We start from the raw sequence: 12,828 nt of genomic DNA on the forward strand, positions 1-12,828 counted from the left end.
AAATGGCCTACAAGTACAGTCTAGGTCCCCAACCTGGTGTTCCCCTAAGGAACCCTCCAGGCCCTGAGACTGGGTTTCGGGCACCATGAGACACACCGTCCCACACTCATTCCTTCTCCACGGAGACCGGACATGAACCCCTACACCCCTCCCACTACACTGGGACCTACCTGGGCTACACTGAACCGCTTCACACCTCACAGGTCTGGAAGATATCTAAGCCACTCCTTTTGGGATCACTCCCCAATGCCTCCTCAGACTCTCTGGAATCCACCAAGAGGTCTGCCTCCAACGCAAGCTCTCTGGGATCAGAGAACTCACACTCCACTGGGTGTTGGCATAGCTCTGGAAAACAGGGACTTAAAATATGCTCTCCAACAAATGAATCACACAGCCCCCCACAGTTGTTAACCAAGCTACCCTTTGCCTCACCCTCCAGTGCCTCACACAAGTACCCCACACCACTCTCCTGAGACTGGCAAGACAGTATCTGACTGTCTCTGTCACACAACCCACACTCTTCTGGCAGGTCTTCACACACATACACCAAGGTTTCTACCATGGGGGAACCCCTCTCCCTGTACCTCTCATCTAGAGTCAGTAGAGTGTCCCTCCCACCACTAGGAATATGGTCCCCTGTGCCAGTCCCCCAATCTACTTCAGGGACACTGCATTCCACTGGAACTACATCATAAACCTGAACCCCCTGGTGTATGTCGACCCCCTCCCTCAAGTCAGGCGCCACATCTCTGGGTGTTTGTACCTCTCTCTCCGCACTAGTTATCATAATCATGCTGCCACCATCTGAGCTGGACTCCACCTCCAACTCAGCAAAGCTCCTTCCTTGAGCGTCCCATTTTTCTTTCTGGGCTAAGGCCCACCGGATCATACCTTCCTTGCTTAGCCGGTCTAATTCTCTGCACCTTTGCTCAGTAGCAAGGAGCCACTCATCTTTCTCTTCCTCACTGTCAGAGAAGTCCTCCTCCTCAGAATCATCTGCTAATGTTGCTTCCCAAATTCTGGCCTCATGGGAATACAGGCATGCCTCAAGATCCCTCCTTGTGGAACCTTTCTCCATGGGCAGCCCCCTCTTCTTGCAAAAGGCTTTTATCTCCTCTTCTGTGTAGATGCACAGGTGGAAAAAGTTGACTTCCATTTTGGCAGGATTTTACAGGTGCAACACTAGCCAGAGTCTCAATATCCAAAAAATACTTTCAGGAGGACACCGGAAAAAACAAACAGTATGTGGTGGCGTAGTGGTCTGCACTCACTAGTGATGTACACCAATTACTGTGGGTCAAGTACAAATACAAGTTCAAATCCCACCGCCTGACCACCAATGTTAGATCTGGGAGTCTCTAGTTGGCAGAGGTAGGTACCACTGTCCAAATAGGGACCCTTGCTTCTAGTCAGGGCAAGGAGATAACCCTCTGAGAAAACCCCTGCTCACCCTCTAGGTAGCTTGGCACGAGCAGTCTAGGCTAACCAGACGCAATGCGTAAAGTATTTGTACCAACACTCACAGTAACACAGTGAAAACACCACAAACTGACTCCACAACAGTTTAGAAAAATAAAGGTATTTTTAATCTAAACTACACAAGACCAAAACGACAAAAATCCAACATACACAGTTCAAGAATATGGTTTCAAAAAGAGTTCTTAAGGTTGCGTTAGAATTCTCTACGTTGCGATAGAATTCTCTACTGATGCGTGAAAAGTTCACAGTTGCGTCACGTTTACTCACAGTACCTTTTAGTTGCAACAAAGTTCCAAAAGCAGAAGCTGGTGCGGTGGAAAACAAGCGATGCGTTGCTCCTGAGACCCTGGGGAGGCGATGCGACAGCCCCGCTGCAGCAGCGGGCGTGTTGCGACGAATCTGGTCTGTATGGGGAGGAAGGCCACTTGTATGGATTCCGGTGCGTAGGTTCCGTAGGAAGTCTGTTCTCGCAAAGGCACGATGCGACGATCTCGTAGGGGCTGCGACGATCTCCGGGGCGACGATGCGCGGTCCAGTGGGGATCCTCTCTCTCGCAGCTCCTCGATGCGTTGATTCTGCGACGACACTCGCAGCGACGTGATGCGACTCGCAAGCAAGCGGTGCGGCGATCTCACCCAGCGACGACAGGCTCTGCGACGATACTCGCAGCGATGTTCAATTCTCCAGCACCGGTCTGGTGCGTCCCGCAAACGAAGGATGCGACGGCTCTGGCAGCGGCGTCAGGCGCTGCGACGATCTCGACCTTCGTAGCGGCGGGAAACTTCTCGCACTGTCGGGATGCGCTCCGCAAGCGAGCGGTGCGACACTTTTCAGATTCAAAAAGTCTCTCAAGCTTAGTTTCAAGCTTCCCAGCACAGGTACAACCTCCAGAGGCCCCACAACTGGATCAAGCACTCTAGGAGGGACATAACTCTCTCAGCAGAGTTCAGGGAAGCTGGGGGTGAAGTCCTTTTGTTCCTGGGACTTCAAAACAGGGAGCCAGCTCTTCTCAGGCCCTTGGAGATTCCTTCAAGACAGGGGACACAGCACACAGCAAAGTCCTTCCCCTCTCCTTGGCAGCAAAGCAGCAGGTCAGTCCAGCAGAGCAACAGCAGGACAATCTTCCTTCTTCAGTTTCAGCTTTCTCCTTGGCAGAGGTTCCTTCTTGATTTCCAGGATAATCTAATTTTCTGTTGTCAGGGGTCCTGTACTTATACCCCTAAAGTCTTTGTTCTCTTGGTGCATGTGGGCCCTGAGCCCGGTCTAAACGAGTTCTGGGTGGATCCTGAGCACTTTGTTTTGCTGGCTGTATCTTTCCTTTCAGAGTGAGGGGCAGGGTCCTCAGCCGCCCAGCAGGGGTGTGGAGCCAGCATTGTGGAAGGCAGGCACAGCCCTATTCAGCCCAGGTGCTAACTCCTCCCACCATTCCAGTTGCAACTGCAGTCATTCAGCCTAGTGCTGACTCATCCATCCTGCTGGGGAATTCCCCAGCCCCTGTCACTCACAAACCAGACAGTCAATACACAAACAGGCCCATGCACACAGAAGGGTCAGACAAGAGAACAGCAGCTTTCTAAAAGTGCTGTTCTCAAACACAGGATTTAAAAACAACCTTTCCTAAAAGATGTGTTATTAAATTCTGAGTTCAGGGATACTAGATACTTATGTCCTATCTTGTTCCTAGGGGAAGAAATGCTGTTAACCACTGTAGCCAGCATCCCCCATATTAACCTATGGAGCAAGATAGCCTTACAGTAGTGAAAAACGAAAATGGCTGTAATTCACTACCAGAACATGTTACCTGCACCAGTACATGCTCTACCTTTCACATACACTGCACCCTGCCCAGGGGGGTACCTTGGGCCTTCCATAGGGGTGGCTGATGTGCACGAAAAGGGAAGGGTTAGGCCTGGTCAGTGGGGACACTGACCAGGAGGACATGGCAGTTCTAAACTGCACACAGGCACTGCAGTGTCAGGCCTGAGACATCATTTTAGGGCTACTCCTGTGGGTGGCACAATCAGTGCTACAGGCCCACTAGTAGCATTTGTCATCACCAGCCCTGGCACACCCAGTGCACTTTATTAGGGACTTAATGGTGATACAAATATGCCAAACATGTATATCCAATTAGAATAACACTTTACATAGAGAGCATATGCACTTTAGCACTGATCAGCAGTGGTAAAGTGCGCAGAGTCCTATTGCCAACAGCCACGGGTCAGGAAAAATAAGGGAGGAAGAAGCAAAAAGTTTGAGGATGACCCTGCAAGAAGGGCCAGTTCCAACACAACCCCCTTCCAGCCTAAAGCCAGGGTAGACCAAACGATACCTCGATGGGATTCCCTGCTTAAGGCGATAGAACACGGAAACTGGCCCACACAGCAGGACAGTCCTGTTCTACGCCGTCCTAAACCCAGTTGGATCACTCTATCCATACTCTCAGAGTCCACCATGCCAATCCATGTGGAAACCTTCTCCTCACCTGTGGACACCACCTGTGCAGCACCTAACCTGAAGTTACTCACAGGTGTGTCCCAACAGACAGACAGCAAGCCACAGTGACCACCAACAGTGATCAGGGATGAGACCCAGGCCTTATGCCTCTCAGGGCGCTCAAACCTCTGTGGCGTCAGAGGGTGGGGGGCAGTAGCCCCAGGTGCTTGGCACCCTTTGTCCACTCCCTCTCTTGTCAGGTCAGGTCTAACACTCTGGCACTGACCCATCAGTCCTGGACCTGTATCCAGCGGCTGGACAGGAGGCTGGGGTGGGCTTCCCCACACCAGGTCCTCCTCTTCCTTGGGGCTCTGTACCCTCCCACCTGGAGCGGTACCACCTTCTAGAATAGCCAGGGCACCTGTGGCAGGTGTCCTGCACCATTCATCCACCAGTTCAGGGGTGCTATCCTGCAACTGGTTTTCCAGGTCAGGGGGGACACCCCAGACCTGGCCCTCAAACCTAGGCTCCAAAGCCTCCAGGTCAGACAGCACCTGAACGTGGCTTCCCCACCCAGGGACTAACCCCTGCAGTGGAACACTTGCCTGGCGCACCAGGACTTCACTCACTGAGGTGCCTCTATTGGTAGACAGTACCCACCTGGCCAACACAACGGTGTGGCCCAGTCCACCCCCAGGGTGAGACTCCTGCCCTCCTTCCAGGGGCAACCCTGTCCACCAAGACAACCAAGAACACAACTTTCCTACCAGTTCAGGACCTCCCTCCAGCAACTGGTCTCCCAACCTAAGGTTTAACCCCTCAGGTTGTACCGGGGTCAGGGGCGAGGACTCCCTCCCTCTGCACCCCCTTCCAGAGCGCTGCACCCTCCCTACTGGAGGGGTACCCCTGGGAACCATATTGGTCAGGACACTGGTTACAGATGTCCTTCCTTCCAGGTCAGGCAAATCCTGAACCTGGTCTCCCAACCCAGGGACCAAAACCTGCGGTTGTGCATTTGCCTGGCATGCCAGGACTTCTGGGGACTCACATAGTACCCCCTTGAGGGTGGCACACAACTCATTTGTCCTGTGACAGTCTGCCTGGCGCAGATCTCCCGACCCCTGTCCACCTGACAGCGCGGGAAGATCCCACAGGACAGAAGTGAGGTCACCATGGTCACTCACTGGGGACTCAGCCCTTCCGACTGGTCCCTGACCCACTTGTTCTCCCACTGGGGACTCCTTCCCCCTCTCACCCCTCAGTCTGGACTTCTGTACCCTCCCAAGTGGAGCGGCACTGCCAGACACCAGAACTGATGGAGGCCTGGTTACAGGCACTCCCCGTTCCCCAGACACTAGGAGATCCTCCTCAAATGGCCTACAAGTACAGTCTAGGTCCCCAACCTGGTGTTCCCCTAAGGAACCCTCCAGGCCCTGAGACTGGGTTTCGAGCACCATGAGACACACCGTCCCACACTCATTCCTTCTCCACGGAGACCGGACATGAGCCCCTACACCCCTCCCACTACACTGGGACCTACCTGGGCTACACTGAACCGCTTCACACCTCACAGGTCTGGAAGATATCTAAGCCACTCCTTTTGGGATCACTCCCCAATGCCTCCTCAGACTCTCTGGAATCCACCAAGAGGTCTGCCTCCAACGCAAGCTCTCTGGGATCAGAGAACTCACACTCCACTGGGTGTTGGCATAGCTCTGGAAAACAGGGACTTAAAATATGCTCTCCAACAAATGAATCACACAGCCCCCCACAGTTGTTAACCAAGCTACCCTTTGCCTCACCCTCCAGTGCCTCACACAAGTACCCCACACCACTCTCCTGAGACTGGCAAGACAGTATCTGACTGTCTCTGTCACACAACCCACACTATTCTGGCTGGTCTTCACTCACATACACCAAGGTTTCTACCATGGGGGAACCCCTCTCCCTGTACCTCTCATCTAGAGTCAGTAGAGTGTCCCTCCCACCACTAGGAATATGGTCCCCTGTGCCAGTCCCCCAATCTACTTCAGGGACACTGCATTCCACTGGAACTACATCATAAACCTGAACCCCCTGGTGTATGTCGACCCCCTCCCTCAAGTCAGGCGCCACATCTCTGGGTGTTTGTACCTCTCTCTCCGCACTAGTTATCATAATCATGCTGCCACCATCTGAGCTGGACTCCACCTCCAACTCAGCAAAGCTCCTTCCTTGAGCGTCCCATTTTTCTTTCTGGGCTAAGGCCCACCGGATCATACCTTCCTTGCTTAGCCGGTCTAATTCTCTGCACCTTTGCTCAGTAGCAAGGAGCCACTCATCTTTCTCTTCCTCACTGTCAGAGAAGTCCTCCTCCTCAGAATCATCTGCTAATGTTGCTTCCCAAATTCTGGCCTCATGGGAATACAGGCATGCCTCAAGATCCCTCCTTGTGGAACCTTTCTCCATGGGCACCCCCCTCTTCTTGCAAAAGGCTTTTATCTCCTCTTCTGTGTAGATGCACAGGTGGAAAAAGTTGACTTCCATTTTGGCAGGATTTTACAGGTGCAACACTAGCCAGAGTCTCAATATCCAAAAAATACTTTCAGGAGGACACCGGAAAAAACAAACAGTATGTGGTGGCGTAGTGGTCTGCACTCACTAGTGATGTAAACTAATTACTGTGGGTCAAGTACAAATACAAGTTCAAATCCCACCGCCTGACCACCAATGTTAGATCTGGGGGTCTCTAGTTGGCAGAGGTAGGTACCACTGTCCAAATAGGGACCCTTGCTTCTAGTCAGGGCAAGGAGATAACCCTCTGAGATAACCCCTGCTCACCCTCTAGGTAGCTTGGCACGAGCAGTCTAGGCTAACCAGAGGCAATGCGTAAAGTATTTGTACCAACACTCACAGTAACACAGTGAAAACACCACAAACTGACTCCACAACAGTTTAGAAAAATAAAGGTATTTTTAATCTAAACTACACAAGACCAAAACGACAAAAATCCAACATACACAGTTCAAGAATATGGTTTCAAAAAGAGTTCTTAAGGTTGCGTTAGAATTCTCTACGTTGCGATAGAATTCTCTACTGATGCGTGAAAAGTTCACAGTTGCGTCACGTTTACTCACAGTACCTTTTAGTTGCAACAAAGTTCCAAAAGCAGAAGCTGGTGCGGTGGAAAACAAGCGATGCGTTGCTCCTGAGACCCTGGGGAGGCGATGCGACAGCCCCGCTGCAGCAGCGGGCGTGTTGCGACGAATCTGGTCTGTATGGGGAGGAAGGCCACTTGTATGGATTCCGGTGCGTAGGTTCCGTAGAAAGTCTGTTCTCGCAAAGGCACGATGCGACGATCTCGTAGGGGCTGCGACGATCTCCGGGGCGACGATGCGCGGTCCAGCGGGGATCCTCTCTCTCGCAGCTCCTCGATGCGTTGATTCTGCGACGACACTCGCAGCGACGTGATGCGACTCGCAAGCAAGCGGTGCGGCGATCTCACCCAGCGACGACAGGCTCTGCGACGATACTCGCAGCGATGTTCAATTCTCCAGCACCGGTCTGGTGCGTCCGCAAACGAAGGATGCGACGTCTCTGGCAGCGGCGTCAGGCGCTGCGACGATCTCGACCTTCGTAGCGACGGGAAACTTCTCGCACTGTCGGGATGCGCTCCGCAAGCGAGCGATGCAACACTTTTCAGATTCAAAAAGTCTCTCAAGCTTAGTTTCAAGCTTCCCAGCACAGGTACAACCTCCAGAGGCCCCACAACTGGATCAAGCACTCTAGGAGGGACAGAACTCTCTCAGCAGAGTTCAGGGAAGCTGGGGGTGAAGTCCTTTTGTTCCTGGGACTTCAAAACAGGGAGCCAGCTCTTCTCAGGCCCTTGGAGATTCCTTCAAGACAGGGGACACAGCACACAGCAAAGTCCTTCCCCTCTCCTTGGCAGCAAAGCAGCAGGTCAGTCCAGCAGAGCAACAGCAGGACAATCTTCCTTCTTCAGTTTCAGCTTTCTCCTTGGCAGAGGTTCCTTCTTGATTTCCAGGATGATCTAATTTTCTGTTGTCAGGGGTCCTGTACTTATACCCCTAAAGTCTTTGTTCTCTTGGTGCATGTGGGCCCTGAGCCCGGTCTAAACCAGTTCTGGGTGGATCCTGAGCACTTTGTTTTGCTGGCTGTATCTTTCCTTTCAGAGTGAGGGTCAGGGTCCTCAGCCGCCCAGCAGGGGGGTAGAGCCAGCATTGTGGAAGGCAGGCACAGCCCTATTCAGCCCAGGTGCTAACTCCTCCCACCACTCCAGTTGCAACTGCAGTCATTCAGCCTAGTGCTGACTCATCCATCCTGCTGGGGAATTCCCCAGCCCCTGTCACTCACAAACCAGACAGTCAATACACAAACAGGCCCATGCACACAGAAGGGTCAGACAAGAGAACAGCAGCTTTCTAAAAGTGCTGTTCTCAAACACAGGATTTAAAAACAACCTTTCCTAAAAGATGTGTTATTAAATTCTGAGTTCAGGAATACTAGATACTTATGTCCTATCTTGTTCCTAGGGGAAGAAATGCTGTTAACCACTGTAGCCAGCATCCCCCATGTTAACCTATGGAGCAAGATAGCCTTACAGTAGTGAAAAACGAAAATGGCTGTAATTCACTACCAGAACATGTTACCTGCACCAGTACATGCTCTACCTTTCACATACACTGCACCCTGCCCAGGGGGGTACCTTGGGCCTTCCATAGGGGTGGCTGATGTGCACGAAAAGGGAAGGGTTAGGCCTGGTCAGTGGGGACACTGACCAGGAGGACATGGCAGTTCTAAACTGCACACAGGCACTGCAGTGTCAGGCCTGAGACATCATTTTAGGGCTACTCCTGTGGGTGGCACAATCAGTGCTGCAGGCCCACTAGTAGCATTTGTCATCACCAGCCCTGGCACACCCAGTGCACTTTACTAGGGACTTCATGGTGATACAAATATGCCAAACATGTATATCCAATTAGAATAACACTTTACATAGAGAGCATATGCACTTTAGCACTGATCAGCAGTGGTAAAGTGCGCAGAGTCCTATTGCCAACAGCCACGGGTCAGGAAAAATAAGGGAGGAAGAAGCAAAAAGTTTGAGGATGACCCTGCAAGAAGGGCCAGTTCCAACAATGCTGATGTGTCCAATGGAAGAGCAGTCCCAACACCATCTTCCTCAGCGCAGCAAGCTCAACTTCCTGCTCTGCACCTACCTCTGGAAGGTCAAATATAGCAGACTGTGGTTGATATTGAGGTTTTCTGTGAATACTCAATGCTGTTAGGCCAATTCAATTTCTGATCAAGTGCTCTGACCCATATCTGTATTCATTGCAGCATTGCAAGACATCTGCTTATATTTTGGTGGTCGTGGTGTGATTGTTTATTACACCTTCTTCCTGTTCAGCGAAGGGTGCAGCAGGAGTGTCATGTTGCTGGAAAAAGAAGAGGGCTTATTTCTGGCAGTGGCACTGGAAACAGACTTCTTTTCCTCACTGCCACTTTCTTGCAAGCGACCACCTTCTCTGAGGACATATTCTTTACTAATATGAGCTATAAGTGCAACCAGAAGCACTTAGCAGAGAGGTCTCTCTGGACTACACTGTCACATTCTCCGCTCCATCTCAATTAGTAAGTATCCTCCCATGCACCTGCAGGCAATACAGAATAAGTTGGAGAGTGGTAATTGGTAGTTCTTTTCAGGGCAATATATGTCAGAAATAATCACCAGCATCATCATAACAATATTCCCCCATAAGATTCAACTAATGTAAAAATACCTGGTGTCTCTCCAGTGCCTATGGGGTGACAGACAACAATTAATACATTAATTAATAAATAGTTGGTGCCGCTTTAAGGCCAATGGGATTCTGTGGGAGGTGAGGGACATTTAAAGATCTAATACATTAATAAATAGTTGGTATCCATCAATGCCCATGGGGCTCCAGTGGGAGGCAGGCACAAATGAAATACATTATTTAATAAATGCTTGGTGTCCCTACAAGGCCCAATGACCACTATGGACATCAGAAAGTGGCAGGCACAAATCATTTAATTAAATAATACATTAATAGTTGGTATCCCTCCAGTGCCAATAGGGCCACTATGGGAGGCAGAGGGATAGGCTAAACTTGAATAAATTAATCAAAACCAACATCTGTAAACTACTGGATACAACAGTCAGGTACAAACACAAATAAGTATGACATGAAAAATATATGGGAAAAAAATAAAAAATGAACAATTGGGTACGGGCTTCTTTTAATATTAATGCACCTACAAAATGTAATAAAATGATGAATAATTAGAAACATCCACTGGCGCATGCTTAGTGGTGGCTCAACACGTGGTATGGACAAGCAGTGAAAGAGTCATGGAAAATACAGGAAAAACAGCTATCAATCCATGATGGAATGAAGAACAAAGACAAAATGGCTACCAATGACACACATACACACACACTTATAATACTTGCTGGCATCCATACATACACACACAAACACACTAAATCCAGAAAATGTCTGTTTCCACATGGCCAGCAAAGAAGAGGGTATGGAGAACAAACACAAACTGGCCACCTATGATATACACAGCCATACCCACACACACAGGGTCTGGTAGGTATGAAAAACCAAATATAATTAAGTTCTCTTCTCTCTGTCCATCAACAAAAATTGTCCAGGATTGCAGTGAAAGGATTGTACAAATATACACCCAAAATGTGACAGGGCATATCTATATGCCTAGTACACCACCAGTAAAGCAGCAGCAATAAATTCAACAGCACATGAAAATGGCAGCAGTGAGAAATGTTTAATTAAATGCACAATGCAACAATTACCCATGCATAATGCTTTTAAAAATTGAAGAAAAACTATTACCATCTCACATTAGCACCCAGAAAAATGGTGGACAAACACATGGTAAAGAGGAAAGGAAAGGAAAGTTTCTGGATACATTGGTCTAAACACCTGGAGAGACCCCAGCTCTAGCCACCAGCAGGGAAATAAAGGCCAAATTACACATACATTTGGCAAAAATTCAAGGTCATCCTGAAGTAATAAAAATAGCCAGAACACAAGCTTCGTCTTTGGTTTTTGCGCCATGTTGCTGCCGAGCTGCAAAGATCGCAGTTAGTAGAGTTGTCGGTGCAGGCCAAGAGAAGGCAGAGGAGGTGAAGGCGGCAAGGGAGTGAGGGGTAAAGATGTGCCACAATGGTTACCTGCAGTCACCGCCCATGTTTTTAGTGCAGCTGCCCTTGTCAGCCACACTTGTCGGCCAAGTACATGGCTCTGCATCAAGCAAAGCCGATTGCCCTCATCACTTTCATTGCATGCGGTGAATATCCCACCCGTAGCCTTACACCTTCAAAGCCCCCAAGAACCCCCAAGAACAACATATGCCCCTCGGATCACTAACAAAATATAGAATGCCAAAATATCGACCTACCAAAATATAGTGGACAAAATATAGAATGCAAAAGTATCGAATTCCTATCTGCAAGCAGGTAAGTACAAAAATATCGAATCAAAAATATAGTTGTAAAAAATATAGTTAGTCAAAATATCGAATTTTATTAAATGTACTAAAAGTAAATTAATGAAATAATAAATATAATTGACTAAAACATACTTAAAAATACTTAAATAACCTTAAAACTAATAAATAATTATTGTAAGTTAAAAAAAGAAACATACACTTTTATTTTTTAATACCTATTTATATATTAACGTAATATTAATAAAACAATATACAATATTTTTACCATAGGATAGCGGAAGGGTAAAATTTACTAATACCTCTCCAGTGAGTGCAACAGTAGGGAAAGCGTTGGATAGCGTAGGGGTAAAAATTACTATTCTCACTCCAGAGAGTGCAACAGTAGGGAAAGCAATGGATAGCGTAGGGGTAAAAATTACTATTCCCACTCCAGAAAGTGCAACAGTAGAGAAAGCGTTGGATAGTGTACAGGTAAACATTACTATTCCCACTCCAGAGAGTGCAACAGTAGGGAAAGCGTTGGATAGCGTAGGAGTAAAAATTACTATTCCCACTCCATAGAGTGCAACAGTAGGGAAAGCGCTGGATAGCATAGGGGTAAAAATGACTATTCCCACTCCAGCGAGTGCAACAGTAGGGAAAGCGTTGGATAAAGTACGGGTAAAAATGACTATTCCCACTCCAGAGAGTGCAACAGTAGGGAAAGCGTTGGATAGCGGGAGGGTAAAAATTACTATTCCCACTCCAGAGAGTGCAACAGTAGGGAAAGTGTTGGATAGCGTAGGGGTAAAAATTACTATTCCCACTCCAGTGAGTGCAACAGTAGGGAAAGCGTTAGATAGCGTAGGGGTAAAAATGCCTATTCCCACTCCAGAGAATGCAACATTAGGGATAGTGTTGGATAGCCCGAGGGTAAAAATTACTATTCCCTCTCCAGAGAGTGCAACAGTAGGGAAAGCTTTGGATAGCGTAGGGGTAAAAATTACTATTCCCACTCCATTGAGTTTAACAGTAGAGAAAGCATTGATTTAATATATTAATAAAAATAAATTAAATATCAATACCAATAAAAAATGTATTAAAATTAATTACCAATTTAAAATTATGTAATAATTGATCAATTAGAAGTACACATTAATATTAGTTATTAGAAATTAATTACCTATTCGTAATTAATTAACAACGAATTAATTTTCAATCACAAACACAAATTAATAATAAATGTTAATACCAATTATTAATTAATTAACAGTAAATTAATTATCAATACACAAAAAATATTTTTGATATGTAATTAATTACAATTAAATTACTTCCCACCCTATTCCCCTATAAACCCACAATCCACTACGGAAAATAAATTAATACAAATATCATAATTATCAATTAATCAATTAATACAAATTAATT

The sequence above is a fragment of the Lissotriton helveticus genome, chromosome 2_1 (genome assembly GCF_964261635.1).
Source record: "Lissotriton helveticus chromosome 2_1, aLisHel1.1, whole genome shotgun sequence".
NCBI classification, from domain to species: domain Eukaryota; kingdom Metazoa; phylum Chordata; class Amphibia; order Caudata; family Salamandridae; genus Lissotriton; species Lissotriton helveticus.